A 6,766-nucleotide genomic window follows, 5' to 3' on the forward strand; every position below is an offset into this window, starting at 1 on the left:
AGAGAAGAGATGTGAAATGAGATACCTGTACAGTGCTGTGTGGTGCCCATGTTTCTCCGAGGCCTGTTTGCTTTGCAAATTCTTTGCCAGGTACCTGTATGATATCATGACTACAGGGCATCTGCACACTGCCTGGGACATGATACACATCAGTTTGAGTGGAAAAGAACACAAGAATTGCTCCCTTTTGCTCATCTTAAATGTGGATCTCCACCTGATCCAAAGCAAGGCTGAGCTCTTTCCTTGGGAGGTGCCCAGACACTGAATCCTCATAATTTTAAATGAAAGGGAATGAATGAAGCCCCTGCAGAAATGGCTTTCAGAACTGTGTTTTGTTTGTTCAGATGAAGTGTATTAGACGATTCCTTTCCTAATTGGCACTCTTGGTAGTCACAACTTCAGTCCTGCCTGACTAGTTCCTGACAAACAAGCCCTAAATTACTTAAACCCAGCTCGAAGCTCTCTAGGATGACCTTTTTCCAAGGAGTGTAGATGAATGGAGGATGAAGGACAACATTTTTATCCTATATGGTAGTTTGAGACAGAGACTGACTGAAAATTTCATCCTAGCTACAATCTGTCCCATTTTTTTAATTTTCTTTTTAGGTCACAAGACTTTAAATTCCTTTTTATGGTGAACTTAAAGGGGAAGACCATAAACATGAACTATTGGATAAACATAAGATTTTGGCAGCCACACTCTGGTATAAACTTGTATATTTTTTTTTAACTTTATTTTAAATTTCAAATAATTTTTCAGAGACTTTGTTTGGATACACTCATCTATGGGATTTTTTTTTTCCTATATAAGCTGTATCTATTAAAATGGAAAATATTTTTTGTCGTTTCTTGACTGAAGGAAAGGGTGTTTTCTTTATTGGCAATTGTTACTGGCAGTTGTTACCAAAGTTAAGCCGTGAACTTCCCCGCTCCCATGATCCTGTTTTTTTTTTTTTTTTGCAGAGCCCCTGTTTTTCCCCACGCAGCCTCCATGTGTTTCCGATGTGGACATTTGATCACGGGCAGATCTGAAATACGTCACGAGATTTTGTAACTGCCTTACATAAAGAAACGTCAGCTGACATTTTATCTGCTTTTGGTCACCAGCTGCAACTCACATTAAGGTAATTGCTTCTGCTGTGCCATTTTTAGTAAGTATTTAGCCTTTCATTGTATATTGAAAAACTATCTGTCTGTGGGAAACCTGTACAGAAAACCCTCCTTAGAGAGATTTCCAAATACTTCCCTCCTCAATGCAGATGCTTGAATTTTCTTTTGGCAACTTCCTGCTTAATTTTAGTGAAATCTGTCATCCAGCCTCATGCTCTTTTGTTGTGCAAATACAATCATGTGGAATTTTCCTTTGCTTCAAGCACATGGACATTAAACTGGATAAGGGAAACTGAGGTGGGTTTTGCTGAGTGGAAAATTATTTCAATGTAATGCTTTCTTACATAAAACATGCCTTTGGGTATTGAAGTTTATTTAGCTTTATTCATTAACCCCATTTTCATTGAATTTAAAGAAAGGAAACATTATTTCTGCAAATAAGATTTTTTTTTTTTTCTACAAGAGCATTTACCAGATCAGTTTACAACAGTGCAAAACCTGCTGTTCCACCAAGTAAGCTCTGCTCTGCAGGCTTTTGTAAAGTTGTCTGTGAATTCATGGTTTCATGGAATCACAAAATCACAGAATGGTTTGGGTTGAAAGGGACCTTAAAGTCCATCTAGTTCCACCCCCTGCCATGGGACACCTTCCACCAGCCCAGGTTGCTCCAAGCCCTGTCCAGTCTGGCCTGGGACACTTCCAGGGATCCAGGGACAGCCACAGCTTCTCTGGGCACCCTGTGCCAGGGCCTGCCCACCCTCAGAGGGAACAATTCCTTCCCAATATCCCACCTAACCCTGCCCCCTGGCAGTGGGAGCCATTCCCTGTGTCCTGTCCCTCCCTCCCTTGTCCCAAGTCCCCCTCCAGCTCTCCTGGAGCCCCTTGAGGCACTGGAAGGGGCTCCAAGGTCTCCCCAGAACAATGCCATCCAGTGCTTTGAGAGGGGGAAGCTCCACTCTGCAGCTCTGTGTTGTGACCCTTCCATCGGTGCCCACAGGAAGGTGCCACCAAGGTACCCCTGGGTTCTTCCCTGGTGCCTAAAGGGGATTCAGATATTGATACTGAGACACTGAGTTCCTTAAAACTGACTCTAGCTCTTCCCAGCTGGAGGCTGGAGGAGTCATCTGGTGTCAGCCAGGGAAGAATGTTCCATGACACAGCTCCTGTGGCAGCCCTTGGGATGGACAGTGCCCGCACAAATTACAGCTTTGGCTTGCACCAGGGTGGGGAGGCTCCTAGAGCAGGCTCTGCCCACTGCAGCTTACCCAAACTCCCAAGGCTCCTCTCTACTCATCTTCACTTCCAGAATTAAATCAGGACTGTTTTCCAATGCCTTGTCACTTTGCCACATTTCCAACATACCCTTACAATGAAAAAAAAAAAAAAAAAAAAAAAAAAAAAAGGAAGAAATTAAGAAATAAAAGGGATGAAATTATTTTGAATGAGCTGGTTACTGGTGAGGGAAAAGGACTCAGTGACCAGATAAAAATTGTGCCCCGTGATCCTTTTCCATAACAGACCTCCAGAAACTCAAATTATTTGTACTTAACACTCGGAATTGGAAGCACCTGAAGAAATACTGTGAGTTAAACTACTCAGGTCAGAACAAGATCAAGACAATGTACACCTCAGGAGAGACAAACTGGAGAAATTCCTGCTTTATTCAAAGTGAAATTAGATTATTGGGAAGGAGACATCACATCATATTTTGTCTTGCCAAGACATATGACTCTAAGCAAAAGCAAATCATCTGGAAATTCTTCAGATACTTTTCTACTTTTTGAGACGACCAATTATGCAATGGCATAAAAACCTGGCCAGCTCACTGGGCTTAAAATCCAGCCTCTGAGGAAAACTGTGCCCTGGAGATGCTCATCAGGAGATAAAGCCTCGCTGGCTTTGACTCCTCTCCCTAGAATATGCAGTTAGAGAAAATGTATAATGATCAAAATTACAGAAATAGAAAATAATTAGGGCTCTACAAGCCCTGCAGTGGTTGTAAGAGCTGAGAGCCACGGCCCAGAGAATTTATATCTGCAAGGAAAGACGTCCCATGTCTCTTTTCGGTGCTGGAGCTGTGTCAGTCATCCCTCTTCAGGAACGTCATCCCTTTATTATTGCCATTTGGATGTCTTGGGGAACCTGAAGCCAGCCAGGTGCACCGTGTGCCTGCAGAAACAGCCCTTTGCAAAGAGCAGAACTGGCGATCACAGGATCCTTAGGGCTGGAAAAGACCTTGTAGTTCATCAACTCCAACCATGATTTGCAAGGGGATGTGTTCTCACACAAGAGTGTTTGTTCCAGGAACTGAAGTGTTTGGGTTAGGGACTAACTCATGGCAAGATTAATTACTGTTTTTACAAGTAAAGTGTGTGAATTTATGGTTCTTGTTATTGTCCTTCACGCAACTCATCCTATATCATGAATTTTGATGGTGTTTCTTTGTGGAACAGTTGTAAATTTGGTTTAATATTGACATGTCTCTCTTCCACTATTTTTCTGTTTATCCAGAGGCGGTCCTGACTATACTTTGGGATTCATTTCTCATCCTGACCTCTGGTGTAGAGGAGATAAATCATACAAGCCCAACAGAAAACAATCAGCTTGTCTGTTCAGTGGTTTCCAGCAGTTGTGGAAACTCTGTGCTGGTTGCCCCTCTGTTCATTAAGTAAATGAGGGCTTTGCAGTGTTCTGGCGGTGTGTGTTATTTTGGAGTTTCGTTTCAGATGGCATTCTTCTGGGGATTGTTTTGGAGAGAGTTGCCAGCAACCTAGGGCCAGTGGGCTGGAGGCCAGGTTTAGGTGGAAATAGCAGGGTTTATATCACCAGCACAGAGCTCTGTCTGGGAAGCTAATTTTGGGCTGGTGCTTCTTTGAGGCATCAGTAGTTCCTGTGTGTGACTGGTTCCAACCATCACAAAGGCTGTCACAGCCTTGGGCAGGCCATCAGTGGGGCCCAGGCCAGCAGCCAGTGGCTGGGCTGGTGGGAATCACAGCTCCCTGCTGTTCCAGGGAGCTTTTCTGTGCCTGCAGCTCTGTAAGGGGTCCCGTTCTGGGGGAAGAACACCTGACTCTGTGCAATACCTGTGTTTCCTCTTGATTTGATTTCCGTGGGAAGGGCCTGAGTTTCCATGCAAAGAACTCCCCGTGGCTCCACTCACCACAAACACACTCCTCCACCCTCTTTCCTGGACTCCCTGAACTGGGATCATCCGGGGTCGGGCCCATGTGGGGTGGCTGGGAATAGAAGTGTGGATGTGGCCAGAGAGACCTTGTGAACTTCCACTGGCTGGACGCCAGTGAAAGGCCGGAGTTCCTGCCCAGATCAATCAAATATGGATTGTTCCACACAAAATAATTCTGAAGTGTTGCAACTTAGCTCCTGGGGATTTTAAATGTTTATAGACTTTCCAGAGGGTGGGAAAGAGGGGAAATATTTACGTGTAGATAATTTCTGTTATACTTGAGCAATAGGAATGCTGGTCCCCTTGCCCAAGACTCCTTGCTCCCTGCTCTGCAGCACTAATGAATGTAAATGAGTAAAAGGAGGCCTGTGAGCAATGCTGAGTGGAGAAAAAGCCCCCAGCAAATGCAAAGCACAGCAGGAATCACCAGATAACCACCTTACATCCTTTTCTGTGTGCTGCACCCACTGCGCGTGCAATATTTTCATATCAGGTGATTTGTTAGCTGCTCCAAAACAAGTCTCTGCAGCCCCATGGAGATTTACATTGCAATGATTTAGATGCTCTACTTATCCTTGGGCTGGAATATTTTGCCAATTGCCAATTACCTAGAAGTCCTCCTCAGCACAAGGCAGTGCAAGATCAGTGTGAAATAAAGAACTTACGCACAGCATCGGAATCTGGACAGTTAAAATGTTCATGGTGGACCCGAGTGAGACAAGCCTATCTGCAGAACTCCTCAGATCCAATGGTTTCATATACTGCTGGATAACACTTACCTAACTTGGAACCACCTCCTATGCAAAAAACCCTATACGACTTCAGGCTTGCAGTCATCAAAAATTGTGTTGATTGAGATAACGTGTTTCATTCCATACCCTTAGGCTGTTTGGATTTCATCCAGGTGAACATTTCAAAACATCCCCTTCCCAGGTGTTCTGATTCCAACCTAATTAGGAAGGCGATTTTAATTTTACTCTTTCTCAGCTGTTCCGTTTTGCTCTGATGCTTAACCAAAATATTAATAAAATCTTCACCTCCTGTGCATTAAAAATTGGCCTGGTATAGCTCTGTCCTTATCTTAAGGTGAATCTTTTTCTCTCACTTTGAATTTCACGTTTGATATAGCCATTTTTAACCTTCTTTTTAAATTACCAGTATCTGGAATCAGTCCTGATTTTGGGATGGAGTGCTCATCCCTGAGCTCTAATGCCTGTTGTGCCTGGAATGCAAAGTACTTTGTTTTGACAAGAGCTGAAATTATTTTAGTCCAGCCTGGTAAAGGGACTCACCCCTCAGCCCTTTCCATGCACCTGGGGTGGGTCAGAAGTGTGGCTTCCTAAAGAGGTTTTAGAATCACAGACTCATTCATGTTAGAAAAGACCTCCAGGATCATCCAGTCCAACCAGGGACTGATCACCAGAGCTAGACCAGTGCACTCAGCCCAATGAGCCGTTGTCGTCCAGACCAGAGCCCTGAGTGCCACATCCAGTCATTCCTTGAACACCTCCAGGGATGGGGACTGGGCAGCCCCTTCCAGTGCCTGCCCACCCACAATTTTGCGTTAGTAAACTCAAAACTTAGCTGGCTACTGTGGCTAGGGGGAGATGCATATAAAAACCTCTGGGAAAAAAAAAAAAAAACCAAGGAAAAAAAACTTTATTTTGCTACCCTCAAAACTGAAAGGTAATAATTAACATGAAAGTAACCAATGCTAACAGAAATAAAAAGTTTGTTTAGTTACTGAATAAAGTGCCATTAGGCAAATGAGATGACAAATTTGAACTGACGTGCATCTTAAAATAATCCATACAAATTTTGCAGGAGTGATAACCACTGCTGTCGTTCTTTGAGGTCACACCTCCTCCTTTTATCCACATGACGTAACGTGGGCTGGGAGCTGTGTGAGCCTTGTTTGCCTTCCTGTTACAGGAGCTGTTCAACTCCCTGAGGTTGTCAGAAACCCCTGAAACCTCCTGAAAAGTTTATTGGGGATTATGAGGAGCTGCAAGCTCTGGAACACCAGGCTATCCCTGTGTCACTGGGACTGTGTGTTCAGCTCAGAGACTGGATTTAAGGAATAATGGCTAGGTGATCATTTTTGGCATCATGTTGTTCTTTTGTTTGACCAGAGAATAAAGGTGAAAATGTAGCAAGACCAAAAATAATCATCTGTCTTTAGTTTCTCACTCCCATTGTCTTCCCACTTTGTTATCAAAATGGAAAAATGTTGGTTTTCAAAATATTTGGCAACTGAAAATGCCCAGCAAGTTGCTCTCAGCTGGGTGTGGACACTCATATGATTCAGTCCATTTTTAGAACCCCAGAATCCCAGAATGTTTAAGGTTGGGAAGGACCTTAAAGCCCATCCAGTTCCACCCCCTGCCCCTTCCACTATCCCAGGCTACTCCAAGCCCCATTCAGCCTGGCCTTGGACACTTCCACAGATGAGGAGTCCAAAACCGTTTCTTG

At 43.9% G+C, this 6,766-nt stretch overlaps 1 long non-coding RNA gene across 2 annotated transcripts; it reads left to right on the forward strand.

Moving 5' to 3' along the window:
- Nucleotides 1-204: 204 nt before the first annotated feature.
- LOC128792111 (uncharacterized) lies at nt 205-5,286 on the forward strand. 2 transcript variants are annotated; one of them, XR_008432313.1, is made up of 3 exons: nt 205-704; nt 964-1,124; nt 2,629-5,286. It is a non-coding gene; the product is annotated as an uncharacterized LOC128792111 (long non-coding RNA). The 2 variants fall into 2 exon arrangements; XR_008432314.1 differs by having other exon boundaries at nt 3,622-5,286.
- The last annotated feature ends 1,480 nt before the right edge of the window (nt 5,287-6,766 follow it).

The sequence above is a fragment of the Vidua chalybeata genome, chromosome 9 (assembly GCF_026979565.1).
Source record: "Vidua chalybeata isolate OUT-0048 chromosome 9, bVidCha1 merged haplotype, whole genome shotgun sequence".
NCBI classification, from domain to species: domain Eukaryota; kingdom Metazoa; phylum Chordata; class Aves; order Passeriformes; family Viduidae; genus Vidua; species Vidua chalybeata.